The sequence below is a fragment of the Cetorhinus maximus genome, chromosome 15, assembly GCF_964194155.1.
Source record: "Cetorhinus maximus chromosome 15, sCetMax3.hap1.1, whole genome shotgun sequence".
NCBI classification, from domain to species: Eukaryota; Metazoa; Chordata; class Chondrichthyes; order Lamniformes; family Cetorhinidae; genus Cetorhinus; species Cetorhinus maximus.
The window spans coordinates 90,077,192-90,093,112 of NC_135893.1; the positions used below are offsets into that span (position 1 = coordinate 90,077,192).

The 15,921-nt window shown below is 45.3% G+C and overlaps 1 protein-coding gene across 5 annotated transcripts in view; it reads right to left on the reverse strand.

Annotated features, from left to right (window-relative positions):
• caskin1 (CASK interacting protein 1) overlaps window positions 1-15,921 on the reverse strand; it is a 629,644-nt gene that overhangs the window by 242,507 nt on the left and 371,216 nt on the right. The window lies entirely within an intron of this gene.

A 15,921-nucleotide genomic window follows, 5' to 3' on the forward strand; every position in this document is an offset into this window, starting at 1 on the left:
CAGCACAGCGGTAATGGCCAGTGAATCTGTTTTTTGTGATGTTGATTGAGGGGTAGATATTGGCCAGCACATCGGGGAGAACACCCCTTCTCCTCAAAAGAGTGCCATGGGATCTTTCACATCTACCTGAGAGACCAGATAGGGCCTTTTTGAAAGGTGCCTTTTGAAAGTTAAGATTAAGTTTGGTTCTCCCACCCTTTCATGTAGTGTGTTCCAGCAACACTTGCTGCTTAAAAAAAAACATTCTCCTCATCTGCCTCCCTCAACCCCAACATTTTGCCAAGAATTATAAATCTTAAATCTATGTCCTGGATGCTGACCCTCCTGGCATTGAAAACAGTTTCTCTGTAACTTGACTTCCCAGAACACAAATCGAGTGTGGAAACCCTTGGATGTGATTAAGGGTCTGACAACAATGACAAATTATATTTACATAGCGCCTTTAATGTTGTTAAATATCCCAAGGTGCTTCACAGGAGCATTATGAAACAAAACTTGACACCGAGACACATGAGGAAATAATAGGGAAGATGACCAAAAGCTTTTGGTCAAGGAGGTAGGTTTTAAGAAGCATCTTAGAGGAACTAAGAGAGGTTGAGAAGCAGAGAGGTCTAGGGAGGGAATTGCAGAGTTTAAAATCCAAGCTCCTGAAGACAAGGCCGTCAATGGTGGAGCAAGTGAAATCGAGAATGCTTAAGATACCAGAATTAGTGTGCAGGTAGGCTGAAATGGTTTAGCAAGACGATGGAGGGATTTAATCACAAGGAAGAGAATTTTAAAATTGAGATGTTGCTGAATGGGAGCCAGTGTATGTGTAGGTCAGCAAGCAAGGGGTGATGGGTGAATGGGAATTGGCATGAGTTAGGTAACAGGCAACAGAGTTTTAAATGACCTCAAGTTTACAGAGGGGAGAACGTAGGATGCTAGTGAGGAGAGATTTAGAACAGTTAAGTCCAGAGGTAACAAAGTCACCAGGGCTTCCCAGCAGATGAGCTGAGACAGGGCAGAGTCGGGTGTCGTAACCGAGTTAGAAATATGCGGTCTTAGTGATGGCGTGATTATGTGATCAGAAGCTCACCTTGGAGACAAATATGACACCAAGATTGCGAACAGTCTAAATCAACCTCAGAAAGTTACCGGAGCGATAGCTAGAGAATGGAGTTCAGAGCCGGGACCACAGACGAAAGCTTCAGTCTTCCTAATATTTAAGTGGAGGAAATTTCTGCTCATTCAGTCCTGATTGTCAGATAAGCAGTCCGATAATTCAGCGACACTGGAGGAGTTGAGAGCGGTGGTAGTGAGGTAGAGCTGGGTGTCATCAGCGTTATTGTGAAAACTAACACAGTGTTTTCGGATGATGTCACCAAGGGGCGGGGCAGAAGAGAAATAGGAGGGAGCCAAGGCTAGATCCTTGGGGAACAACAGAGGTAACTGTGGAGGAAGAGAAGCCATTGCAAGTGATTCTCTGAATAAAATTAGATACATAAGAATTGAACCAGGGAAGAGCAGTTCCATCTCGCAGGACAATGGCAGGGAAACATTGGAGGAGGAAGATGGTGTGGTCAACCATGTCAAAGGCTGCAGGTAGGCCAAGGAGGATGAGGAGGGAAAGTTTATCATTGCCTCATTCACAGAGGATATCATTTGTGACTTTGGCATTTTGGCAGGGTCAGAAACCTGATTGGAGGGATCCGAACATAGAGGCCATGCCTATTGGCCAGAAAGTGAGAGGTGAGCCTGCCTCTGTCGGTCCTGGAAGCCACAACACTATTTTGCATAGCTCAAGCAATGAGATGCTTGAGGTTGTGTCTTCTGCTCCCCACTGTGGCAGGATATCCCGCCTCTCAGAGCTGCTGACCAATCGGCTCTCAGCTGGGAGTGGGGGCCACTATTGGAACTGCGGCAGCCTGGAGCGATGGATTAAAGGTGAGTGGGGTGGTCTCACTGGGCCCATCAGGTAAGCCCTGGAGAGTTGTGTGTGTGTGTGTGTGGGGGGGGGGGCGTGGGAAATAGAGAGGTGAGGGAGTGTTCTTCAAGCAACTGCAACCTTTGCCACTGTAGGGGGGTGGGGGGGGGGGGGGGGGGGGCGGGGTAGGTCTCGGAGGAGTACAGGGTACCCAAACAGGAGTGACTCTCCCTGAGCCTGCGTTCAGACCTCCAGTCCAACCCCCAATGTGGTCGGCAGGCTGGCAAGACACAAAGTTGTATCAAATCCACTATCAGTGGATCAAGAAGATGGCTCACCATCTCCTTCTCAAGGGCAGATAGGGATGATCAATAAATGCTAGCCTTACTAACAACACCCACATCCTGACAATGAATAATTTAAAAGAAAACATTAGAAGCCATTTGAACTTCAGCCCAGAACAATTTCTTCTGCATCATTCGCTCTATTGATTGCACTGGCTTTGATAAATCCCTGGTATAACAAGGTACCAAATCTGTAGCTTAAGGCTTCAACTGTCAGCATGTAAAAACTGAATGTGGCCTGCTCAACTGAGGCCTCTGTTACATTCAGAGCGTAGTTATGGTGTACTATCAGACTATGAATGGTGGATAGCTTTGCTTGCAAATTGCATTCTGCTGCCAAGAGATAGTTCTGTTTATCCATCCTTACAAGCAGAGCTCTGTTTCATGGTGACTATTCGTTTAATGTTACGGGTGAGTGGCCAGACACACCACTTCCTAATAACATTAACACCCCAAGTTTCTGAAATGCTCTCTGAATTTCGACTGTGGTACAAAAATGATCATTTTGCTGTTTGTGGGAGCTTGCTGTGCACGTTTGCTTGCTGCATTTCCTACGTCACAACAGCGACTACGTAGTACTTCACTGGCTGTGAAGCACTTGGGATATCCTGAGGTTGTGAAAGGCGCTATATAAATGCAAGTTCTTTCTTTATTATTTACTCCTAACTTGGGCAAGATTCAGAATAAATCTTACCTCCACCAAAACCACACTGCACAAAGTTAAGGTAACCTGCAGTGCAGTGGAAAAACAGGGACTAATATTTACTTTCGTTTAATATACACTAAAACTGCTGACGATCATCTCTACCTTCCCCAGAGAGCTGGCAGCTCTCTTTCTGGTATGGAAAAGAGTTGGAAAAGAAAGACTCATTGAAGTTAAGAGAGTCAGCTTTGGCAAAAAGCCAAAAACAGCAGCTGTTTGAAGGGCAGGAAGATAGCAGTTCTGTTTCTATTTAATAAAGCTGCATTTAGTACCTCTAATAGTGGAATTTTTTTTTTTTTGTGAGCTGAAAGCTGCAATGAAGTTGCCTCAGAATGTTCCAGAGTAACCAAGATACCAGGTGCGATGGGCGTGCCTTCTCAAGAGGCGGGAGAGAAACAGGTTCAATTGAACGATGTTGTCCTGCCCGTCTGAAGGGTCGGGTGAGACACCTTGCTGGGTAACATCAATGCAAAGAAAGGCCTTGCATTCATATATTATAGAGCAAATTTCACAACCTCCAGGCACCCCAAAGTCCGTTACAGCTAACGGAGTATCGTAGCATTGGAAACACGGCAGCTAATTTGTGCACAACAAGGACCCACAAACACCAAAGAGATAATGATCAAATTCTCCATTTTGGATGGTGTTTGAAGTAGAAATATTGGCATGGACAATGGGGACAACTCCCCTGCTCCTCGTCAAGTTAAAGGCATGGGATCTTTTATGCCCACTTGAAAGCGCCCAAAATAAAGAAAGCAATGATGCCTTTGGTAAGGGATGCAAATAAGATGTTGCTAAAAGGAGGCAGCCAAATATATAATACATGGTCCTCTTTCTGGGCAGTCCAAGCTTTCTCTCTTGCTCCCTGCTTTTCTTCAAGTTGTACCAGGGGATTTTTCTGGTCCACTTAGGCACAGGAACAGTCAGAAAAGACCTCGGTTTAATGTCTCATCCAAAGGATGGTACCTCCAACAATGCAGCATTGTCCTTTTACTGCACTGAATTGTCAACCTCAAGTCTTGGTGAGGGATGGGAACTCATAACCCCAGGTTCAAGTCTGGACAGAGAATGCAGAGGGGCCTGTGAGTAAGTAAATTGCCTCACCATTCATCCATGGAATAATGAGTAACATATTATAAAATCATATGACACAGGAGGCCATTCAGACCATCAGGCCTATGCCAGCTCTTTCAAAGCAGCTATTCAATTAGTCCCACTCTCCCCTTTCCCCAAAGCTCTGCATATTTCTGCTTTTCAAGTATTTATCCAATTTCCTCTTGGAAGTTGCTACTGAATCTGCTCCCACCGCACTTTCAGGCAGTGCATTCCAGATCATAACAACAGCTGCATAAAAAACTCTCCGCTTCACCTTGTTCTTTTGCCAGTTACCTTAAATCTGTGTCTGTCAACCCTTCTGCCGATGGAAACATCTACTCTGCATAAAACCCTCATCATTTTGAACGCTGCTATTAATTAAAAAAAATTAAACCTAAGACCATAAGAAATAGAAGCTGGAGTAGGTAAGTTGGCCCTTCGAGCCTGCTCTGCCATTCAACGAGACCTCGGCTGATCTTCCACCTCAACTTCACCTCCCCCACTGTTCCCTGCTTCCCTTAATTCCTTAGTATCCAAAAATCTATCGACCTCTGCCTTGAGTACACTGAAGACCTCAGCATCTGCAGCTCTCTGGTGTAGAGAATTCCAAAGATTCACAACGCTCTGGAGTGAAGAAATTTCTCCTCATCTCAGTCCTAAACGATAGACTCCTTATTCTGAGGCTTTCATCCTGTATTCTAGGTTTCCCAGCCGGGGGAAACATTTTCTTAGCATTTACCCTGTCAAGTCCCTTAAGAAATTTGTGTCTCAATTAGATATGACTGAGTGAGAGAGAGAGAGAGAGAGAGAGAGCACAAAACAAACATAAGAGAGGAACAGCAGTGTAAATAAAGGGGAACAAAACCCCAAGGATGACAACCTTCACTAACATTTTTATTCCGGTCCAATGAAAAGTATCTCCACATAGCTAAATTTAGATAAAAGGGTCTGACAGGAAATGTTATGCTCTAATTGGAATCGTGTTTGGCCGAGGGTTTGCACAAATTTCTGTTTTGGCAACCTTGCCGCTGTTAACCTATTTGTAATTTTTAAAAAAAAAATTGCTGCAACCCATTTTGTTATTCATTCAGCAATTCGATCTGAAGAAAGCCAACAGAAAACACTTCATAAAGGCATTTTTATATTAAAAAAAAATAAGTTAAGTAATAAGACTCGAGTTGCTGTTGCTGGGAAAAATGTGTAACTGGACTGGTTTAATTGAGTTTGCTCAGCATCAGAACAGGGGCTATGCCAGGGGACATTGCTGCCCAGATGAATATTTACTGTTTAAACGGTAAGCTTAATTCAGGAATTCTGCTTCATAAGCAAAAAGGGTTTAGCATATTGCAGTGCAAACCATTCAGAGGGACACAAACAAAATCTATTTAAGGAAGGCAGGGGAGCATTCCCAGTGTCTTCATACAATTATAAAATCATACAGCACAACAGGAGGCCATTCAGTCCATTGTGCCTGTGCTGGCTCTCTGCACGAGCACAGAAGGAGGCCATTTGGACCCCTGCACCAGCTCTTTGAGAGACAGGATAATTGCAAATCCTAGACACATGTTAAAAACCATCCACAGGATTTGGTAATTGGAAAGGATGGGACTAGGTTATTTTAAAACACTAGTTTAAAGGCTCCAGGCAAGACATTTAAAAGGCTAAATGCCCAACTTCCAGGAAGCAGCTTATTCCCATGTGGGCGGTTATCTTATTTATTTTCCATACGCCAAGAATTTCAGTCACACAGAATTATTTCGCAACAACTTCACGTAGAGTGAGTTTATAGTTTAGGCTAGCCTGGTGCCTCACTTATGTTCAATTGGCATTTCTTTCTCCACAGCCCTACAAATTTTTCTCTTCTGAATACTTATCCCATTCCCTTACAAAACAAAAACAGAATTACCTGGAAAAACTCAGCAAGCCTGGCAGCATCGGCGGAGAAGAAATCAGTCAACGTTTCGAGCCTCCATGGCCCTTCGGCAGAACTGCAGCATAGTTTCAACAAGGGAGAAATATAAATTGGTTTAAGGTGGGTGGGGGGGCGGGGGGGAAGAGACACATTGAGGGTGTGGTGTGAGCAGATAATCAAAAGATGTCAGAGACAAAAGGGTCAAAGAGGTGTTGAAGGTGGTGGTCTTTGTCTGAGAAAAGTGCTAATTAAGAATGGAATACAGGATATTCAAAGTACAGCTCTAGTGGGGGTGGGGTGGAAAGACTAAAGGTTTTAGTTTTAGATTTAAAAATAATGGAAATAGGTGGGGAAAGAAGAATCTATATAAATTATTGAAAAAAAAAAGCGGGTGGGGGGGGAAAAGAAACGGGGTGGGGATGGGGGGAGGGGGAGTTTAAGATCTAAAGTTGTTGAATTCAATATTCAGCCCAGAGGGCTGTAAAGTGCCTAGTCGGAAGATGAGGTGCTGTTCCTCCAGTTTGCGTTGGGCTTCACTGGAACAATGCAGCAAGCCAAGGACAGACATGTTGGCAAGAGAACAGGGTGGAGTGTTAAAATGGCAAGTGACAGGGAGGTTTGGGTCTTTCTTGCGGACAGACCGCAGGTGTTCCGCAAAACGGTCGCCCAGTTTGCGTTTGGTCTCTCCAATGTAGAGGAGACCGCATTGGGAGCAACGAATGCAGCTTTCTCCTTCTCACGCCTTCTCCTCCTTCCCAGAAACATGATAGGGTCCCCCTTGTCCTCACTTATCACCCCACCAGCCTCCGCATTCAAAGGATCATCCTCCGCCATTTCCGCCAACTCCAGCATGATGCCACCACCAAACACATCTTCCCTTCACCCCCCTTGACGGCATTCCGTAGGGATCGTTCCCTCCGGGACACCCTGGTCCACTCCTCCATCACCCCCTACTCCTCAACCCCCACTTATGGCACCTCCCCATGCCCACGCAGAAGATGCAACACCTGCCCCTTCACTTCCTCTCTCCTCACCGTCCAAGGGCCCAAACACTCCTTTCAAGTGAAGCAGCATTTCACTTGCATTTCTCCTAACTTAGTCTTCTGCATTCGTTGCTCCCAATGCGGTCTCCTCTACATTGGAGAGACCAAACACAAACTGGGCGACCGTTTTGCGGAACACCTGCAGTCTGTCCGCAAGAAAGACCCAAACCTCCCTGTCACTTGCCATTTTAACACTCCACCCTGTTCTCTTGCCAACATGTCTGTCCTTGGCTTGCTGCATTGTTCCAGTGAAGCGCAACGCAAACTGGAGGAACAGCACCTCATCTTCCGACTAGGCACTTTACAGCCCTCTGGGCTGAATATTGAATTCAACAACTTTAGATCTTAAACTCCCCCTCCCCCCATCCCCACCCCGTTTCTTTTCCCCCCCCACCCGCTTTTTTTTTCAGTAATTTATATAGATTCTTCTTTCCCCACCTATTTCCATTATTTTTAAATCTAAAACTAAAACCTTTAGTCTTTCCACCCCACCCCCACTAGAGCTGTACTTTGAATATCCTGTATTCCATTCTTAATTAGCACTTTTCTCAGACAAAGACCACCATCTTCAACACCTCTTTGACCCTTTTGTCTCTGACATCTTTTGATTATCTGCTCACACCACACCCTCAATGTGTCTCTTCCCCCCCGCCCCCCACCCACCTTAAACCAATTTATATTTCTCCCTTGTTGAAACTATGCTGCAGTTCTGCCGAAGGGCCATGGAGGCTCGAAACGTTGACTGATTTCTTCTCCGCCGATGCTGCCAGACTTGCTGAGTTTTTCCAGGTAATTCTGTTTTTGTTTTGTTTTGGATTTCCAGCATCCGCAGTAGCTTTTAGCTTTTTGTTTTTATCCCATTCCCTTGTTCGGCATTTATCCCTCAGCTAACATCACCAGGGCTGATTAAATGGATCGTTTGCCTCATTTCCTGTGCGGTATTCTGCCGTGCAGAAGCTGACTGCTTTGCATGGCACACAGAAAGGGTTGGTTACATTTCAAAAGAAGTCACTGGCTGCGTGGTGCTTTGTGACTTCCTGAGGTTATGGCTTTGTAAATGCAAATCCCTTCCCTCTTGGTTAGATGGGTATGTTGATCAGACTTGACTGTTGTATGTGTGCACCTGAAGCAAAGAGAATTCATCTCTTTGCTTGTTTCTGAGTTCCTTACATGTCTGTAGTTCTACTTCAATATATTCAGGTTACCAAACCAGAAAATCATGTTTGTTGCAATGAGACAAGGGCAATCATCAGAGAGCTGTCACACCAATAGTTAAAGTCACGATCTATTGCTAAAAATTTAAATGCAATTTAGTTGTAAAAGTGTACTTAAACAAAAAAAATAACATACTGCATTTACATAGTGCCATTAAAGTAATAAAATGTCTCAAAGCACTTTATAGGAATATTATAAAACAAAATTCATCGCTGGACTAGTAATCCAGAGGATCCACAGCTTCCCACCTCATCGTCCCCAACTCCGAACAGCCCACTTCTCCCTCCTTCCCAAAATCCATAAACAGGACTGTCCTGGTAGACCTATCATTTCAGCCTGTTCCTGCCCCACTGAACTTATTCCTTCCTATCTTGACTCTACTTTATCTCCCCTTGCCTAGTGTCTCCACACTTACCTTCATGATTCTTCTGATACCCTACATCATTTCAGCAATTTCAAGTATCCTGGCACTAAACGCCTCTTCTTCACTATGGAAGTCCAATCTCTCAACACCTCCATCCCTCACCTGGATGGTCTGAGGGCTCTCCCCTTCTTCCTTGAATGGAGGCCCATACAATCCCCATCCACCACCACTCTCCTCCGCCTGGCTGAACTTGTTCTCTCATTGAACAACTTCTCCATTAATTTGTTTCACTTCCTCCAAATAGAATGTGTCGCTATGGGTACTCGCAAGAGCCTTTGTTACACCTGTTTTTTGTGGGGTATGTGGAACATTACTTGTTCCAGTCCTACTCAGGCTCCCTCCCCCAACTCTTTTTCGATACATCAATGTCTGTATCAGTGCCGCTTCCTGCTCTTGCCTGGAATTGGAAAGAATCATCAATTTTGCTTCCAATTTCCACATGCTCCATCTCCAACACATCCCTCCCTTTCCTTGGCTTCTCCATCTCCATTTCTGGGAATAGGCTGCCTACTAATATTCATTATAAACCCGCCGACTCCCACAGTTACCTCAACTACACTTCCCCACACCCTGTTTCCTGTAAGGGCTCCATTCTATTCTTCCATTTTCTCCATTTCATTTGATCTCCATCCTATGATACTACAACTACACTTTCGAGAAGTCTTCCTTTTTCCTCAACCGATGATTTCCTCCACTGTGGTTGACAGGACCCTCGACCATGTCCGACATATTTACTGTACTTCTGCCAGCATCCCTCCCCCTCCCTTCCAGAACCATGAAAGGGTTCCCTTTGTCCTCACTGTCCACCCCACCAGCCTCCACATCATCCTCTGCCATTTTTGCCACGTCCAGCATGATGCCACCACCAAACGCATCTTCCCTTCCCCTCCCCTGTCTGCACTCCAAAAGGGACTGTTCTCTCTCCAACACCTCTGGTCCACCCCTATCCAAGGCCCAGAAGAGGGGGTGCGCTGGTGCTCCTATCAGGTAGATTTCCCTGGCCAATTAGAATGCCGTGTCTAAGAGCTCCATCGAAATAGGGCAGTGGCCATGAACTGCATTCAGTGCAGCATGTGGATAAGGCTGTCTGCTGCGGCTGCCTGCACAGAGGGCTTCTGGTAAAACAAAAGCTGTGAGTTGAGCCTGGGGCCCTGGGCCCCCTGAGAGCATGGGCCCCGATGTTTTGCATCTTGTGCACCCACCTCTCCCAGGCCATGCCTCTATCACCCCAACACCTCCGTCGCTTCCCACGGCACCTTCCCACTCAATCGCAGAAGGTGTAATACCTGCCCTTTTACCCCCTCTCTCCTCATTGTCCAAGGATCCAAAAACTCGTTCCAGTTGAAGAAGTGATTTACTTGCACTTCTTTCAATTTACAATACTGTGCTCACCGCTCACAATGTGGCCTCCTCCCTCCTCTACAATGGGGAGACCAAACAGAGACTGGGTGACCGCTTGGTGGAACATCTCCGCTCAGTCCGCAAGCATGACCCCAACCTTTCATTGCTTGCCATTTTAATTCACCAGTTCAAGGGCAATTAGGGATGGGCAACAAATGCCGGCCTTGTCAGCAATGCCCACGTCCCATGAAAGAATAAATAAAACCAATCACGTAGGGCAACATTAGGACAGGTGGCTGAAAGCAGAAAGCTTAGTTAGGTTTTAAAGAGAATCTTAAAGGAAGAAAGCAGTTAGGTGGGAAGGTGTAGGGTGAAATTCCGGTGCTTGGGCCTTGGCAGCTGAAGGCACGGTCCCCAGTGGTGGAGCAATTAAAATCAGGCATGCTCAAGTGGCCAGAATAAGTTGAACATAGTTATCTCTGAGGGTTGTGGGGCTGGAGGAGATTACTGAGATAGGGAGAGGTGAGGCCATGGAGGGTCAAGTCATTACATGAATGGGAGCCAATGTAAGTCGGCAAGTACAGGAATGTTAGGTGATGGGAGTTGGTGCAAGTAGGATACGGGTAGCAGAGTTTTGGATGACCTCAAATTTATGGAGGGCAGAATATGGGAGGTCGGTCAGGTGTGTGTTGAAATAGTCAAGTCTACAGGTAACAAAGGCACAGTTGAGGGTTTCAGCAGCAGATGAGTTGAGGCAGGGTTATGGAGGTAGAAATAGGAGGTCTTGGTGATGACCCAGATTTGCAGTGGGAAGCTCACAGTAAAATTAACACCAAAGTTGCAACAAGCCTGTACCAGACTTTGGGATACCATAATTGCATGCCTGTTATGACAGTATCAGCAAACTAAATTCCTCGTCACTCCTGGCTGATTTTGCTCTTTTGATCACTTTTGAGGAAACCTAGAGTTTCTTCTCTTGCCTCTTATAGGAAATTGCGTGCTGGCTGGAAGGAGGGCTTGGGTCATTGATGGGGGTCGGTAGGGGTGGGAATACAGTATTCATAAGTTGCACAATGATCATATGGATACACACTTGACGAAATGTTCCTGGCATAGCTTCAGTATGTTCTCCCTCAACCTTACCCTTGATATAAACTTCATTGTGTCTACTCAGCTGCATGTTAGTTAAAACTTGTCTAAACTCCAAGGCAGCACACAATGACAATCTGGGTGTCCCTGTCAGTGGGCGGTATTGGAGAGCTGGCGTGAGCCTGACGTTGCCTCTTTTTGGGAAGGCCTGCTGAATTAAGTGCCCACTGGGCAACAGCATGCCTTCCCAGGATCAGGGGCCCTGGGGGTAGAAGTCCCACCCACCGAGGGCTGCCAGCCAATCAAAGGCTGACAGCTCTTCCTTGCTCAGCAGTGCCACCAGGAGAAGCAGTGGCTGCTGCTGGTACTACACCCACCAGAGACCGAGGATCGCCAGGGACCCGGGTGCAGGTGAGTGATCGTGGAAGGGGGTTCAGCATCAGGGGCAGTGGGATGGTTCTCAGCAGCACCCCCTTCCACCCCATCCCCTACATTCGTGATGCCAGGTCCCTCGATCAGGTGCTTTGTGCTTTTGAACAAGGCCCCCCCAACCCCTCTCCCCTGAGACCCCACAAGCAACCCCGACAGGGTTTGCTTTTCAGGCTTCCCATTGCAAATCGCCTGCCTGGCACCAGGTGAATGCTACCAGCGGCGGGATGAGGCCCTTAAGTGGGCTTTCCCGCCACAGACTTAATCGGGACAGTGGCAGGAAGCCGGCAGTGTTCCCACCTGCCACTCTCAAGCCTAATTAAATGCCCACTACAACCACCATCCAGGGAGGGCATTAAATCCCGCCCGGTGTGTTTGAAGAAGAGCACATGCAATGTGCTGAGAGTAAATTTAATTACAATCATAGCTTAGAGGGAGGCTATTCGAGCCATCATGCCCGTGCCAGCTCTTTGAAAGAATTGTCCAATTAATTCATTCCCTTGCTCTTGCCCCTTAGACCTGTCATTGTTTTCCCTTCAAGTATGTTTTCAATTGTCTGTTGGGTATTGTTATCAAATCTGTTTCCACCGCCCTTTCAGGCAGTGCATTCCAGACCATATTAACTCATGTGTAAAAATGCTCCCTTATGTCGCTTCTGGTTCTTTTGCCAATCACTTTAAATCTGTATCCTCTGTTTACTGAGCCTTCTGCCACTAGAAACAGTTTCTCCTGATTTGCTCTAAACCATTCAGGATGTTGAACACCTCCATCAAGTCTTCCCTTAAGCTTCTCTGCTTTATGGAGAAAAACCCAATTTTCTCCCCATCTTTCCACATTACTGAAGTCCCTCATCGTTGCATTTTCTGGTATTTGTTCTATTCCTGGTGCACAGGGGAAAATGACTGCTCCAGGCAACATGCAGAGAATGTTTGTGCAAATGATTATCGTAGTACGGGTCAATTTTTTTTAGAGAAGCAATAAGGTGTGAGGTGCTTTACAGCAACAGTCAGAAAGTCTTCACTCAACTCCCTCACTGGGAAGCGAGTGTGAGATTTTGGAGTGTAATTGGCTGCATTTGACATTGAAATAGTTAGATTGCTAACCTTTAGTGACTGAAAGACTCTATCTTATTTTGAAGAGGCAGAGGAAATTTAACAAATGCAACATGTGGAGACCATGACGAAAGTATCTTGGCAGAAGAGGTCACCAAGTGACTGAGCGCAATTTAATTATCAGCATGTTCTGTTTTAATTTATTAACACTGTATTCAGAATTCATTTATAGAAACACTTAACATCCAATTAGATACCCAATAGGAATTATTTAAATGATATATAAAGATGTGTGTTCAAGTACTTTGATGCCCTTTTATGCTTGTTGGTATTATCTGAATGATAATCAGCCTCAGGGATCCTAGCGTGCTTCATTTTTATTTGCTCTTTCATCCCTCTTTAAAATTGGCTTTCTCTTTTCATTTAGACGTACCATATAACATCGCTGCACTGACAAGTCAGCAAGTGATTTTTTTCAGGCCCCCCTGCAGAAGCTGCTAGAAGATGCACAGGAGTGACCCATGTCAACATTTCCTTCCTGGACTGGGTGCTGGTGTGGCTGAAATTAACAGCTCACTATGTCAGGGAGTCACTGAGTCAAACCATATCCTACTGCACTGTGGCAATCGTGCTGGAGCCCCCCTCTATACACTATCAGATAATGAAGCAGTCTGTGCTTGCTTATAGCAAGAGCTAGGCAACATTCAGGCTGCGGTTGATAACTGAGTGGCAAGTAACATTTGCACCACACAAGTACCAGGCAATGACCATCTCCAACGAGAGAGAATCCAACCACCTCCACTTGACATTCAACAGCATTACTATCACCAAATCCCCCACCATCAAGATCCTGGGGGGCTTCCCACTGACCTGAAACTTAACTGGGTCAGCCATATAACTGTGCGTATCAGCCATAAAATTGTGTCTTCAACAGCAGGACAGAGGCTGGGAATTCTGTGGCGAAAAACTCACCTCCGGACCCGCCAAAGTCTTTCTACCATCGACAAGGCACATGTCAGGAATGTGATGGAATACTCTGAACTTGCCTGGATGAGTGCAACTCCAACAACACTCAAGAGCTCGGCACTATCCTGGACAAAGCAGCCCACTTGATTGGCACCCCATCAACAGTTTAAACATTCACTCCCTCTACCACAGGCACATCGTGGCTCCACTGTGTGCCATACACTATGGCAACTTGCCAAGGCTCATGTGGCAGCATTTCCCACATCCATGATCTCTAGAAAGACAAAGGCAGTGGGTGCATGGGAACATCACCACCTGCATGTACCACCCTGACTTGGAACTGTATCGCCGTTCCTTCGCTGCTACTGGGTAAAAATCCTGGGAACTCTCTCCCTAACAGCATTGTGGGTGTATCTATACTGGGCGAACTACAGTGGTTCAGGATCGCAGCTCACCACCACCTTCTGAAGGGCAATCAGGGATGCGGGTCCTTTCAGTGGTGCCCACATTCCATGAATGAATAACAAAAAAAGACTCCCCTTTTCCAAAATGTAACTAAGTGGGTAATACTAGACCCCTTGTCAGAGGATGCAAAAGATCTTCATGCCCTCTTATCATAGTACATTCTGTTGTATTCCACGATGATTAGCAATGCTACTTTATGCCAGATCCAGGGAAAACAAATATCAGAGAAGATGAACAAAGCTTTCTTCACTGCCCTGAGAAATGTGCTTTTCAGTGCATCTCCATCTAATTGCTGGACTTAGAGCTGAGGAATGGGGTTCTGAATGAGAACCAATTCTAATGATACGCTCTTTATAAAGGCAACTCTTTCTAAGTCACTGGCTTGAGTCATTAGCCATATTGCATTAGAAATCCTTTATTGAATCTTATCCGAGCAGTGATTTTCCAAAGAACATCTGCTCAGTATCAAATGCAATTATTGTGAACATCCTATGGGATGGGAATGATTCCAGCCATGTCTGGTGCCATCCATCGGTGTTTAAACAGAGAAATTGTTTTAACCTCATCCTGGAGCTGTATCTGCTTCCAATTTTTGAGAAACTTTTGTGCTCTTGAAGGCAAGAGAGGCAGTGTTGGGGAATGGCACACTTGTCCACTTGTACCAAAGCTTACAGCAGAACAGAGACAAAGAAAATCAACTTTAGCTCTCTTGCAGTAATATGCTTTCAGAAGACTACTCTGACAATATCAGTTGTGCTTTTCCATTTCCACTTCAGGCACTAGCTGTTCAAGAGGTCCATCGAGTAAGAAGATCAATTTAGCAACAATACAAGCTGGATTCTATTGTGGTCGCATGTCTAATCAAAACTAGATCCAGACTGTTGCAAACTTATTTTGCACTGAGGCATAGAGTCACCATAATTATGAAATGTCCCTGTCATTGGTCTGGGCTAATTTTGAATATATCTTAGAGGTGAGAGCACAATATACTAAACCCAGTCACTTGCTCATAGTATCATTAGTATCCAATGCGGCAAGATGTGCCCGTTCCAATTAGGATTGAATCCGTGTATGTTTACCTAAGCCAACTGTTACTTCTCAAAGTTTAATCACCTTTGCATTGATCAAATGCTTCATTCATGACCTTTCCGTATACAAAAGAATCAATGGCATTTACATAGTTCCTTTCATAATTTCAAGACATCACGAAGGGCTTTATGATCACTGAGGTAGTTTTGAAGTGCAGTCATTGTTCTAGTGTAGGAAACAATAGCTGCTAATTTGTCCAGTGCCCACAAACAGCAATGAACTAAATGACCAGGTCATACCGTTTTACATGTTTGGTTGAGGGATATATTTCGGCCAGAACACCAGGAGAACTCCCCTGCTCTACTTTGAAATTGCCGCGGGATCATGTTACATCCACTTGAGGGGGCAGCTGGAGCCTCGGTTTTGACGTTTGTTCAGATAGACGGCACCTCTGGCAGTTCAGCACTCCCTTTGTAATGCACTAGAGTGTTGGCCTGGATTTGCGCTCAAGCTTCTGGAGTGGGACCTGAACCCCTGGCCTTCTGACACAGAAGTGAGAATGTTACCCATTGACTTAAAATGAGTTCTGACAACTAAGCTGCTTTTAATGTAACATTGCAAAAAAGTCCCAGACACTGTGATGGCCAATTCACATGGCTCCAAATGCATATTCACTCATCCTGTTTGTGAAACTCCTCAGTGTTGCTGAAGCCATTATGTGCTGGTTTTGATGAAACTCTTTGATAACAAAATGTTTGAAAGTTGAAGTACAGTTGAAGCCATTGTGAATACCCCCAACATCATGAAATGCCTCTAAAAGACAAATGCATTTGTTTTGGCACAGCGTAGCACGCCTTTTTCTTTAACTTAGTGCTGTAATATTTTCTAGAATAAATGTCTGGAGGGAT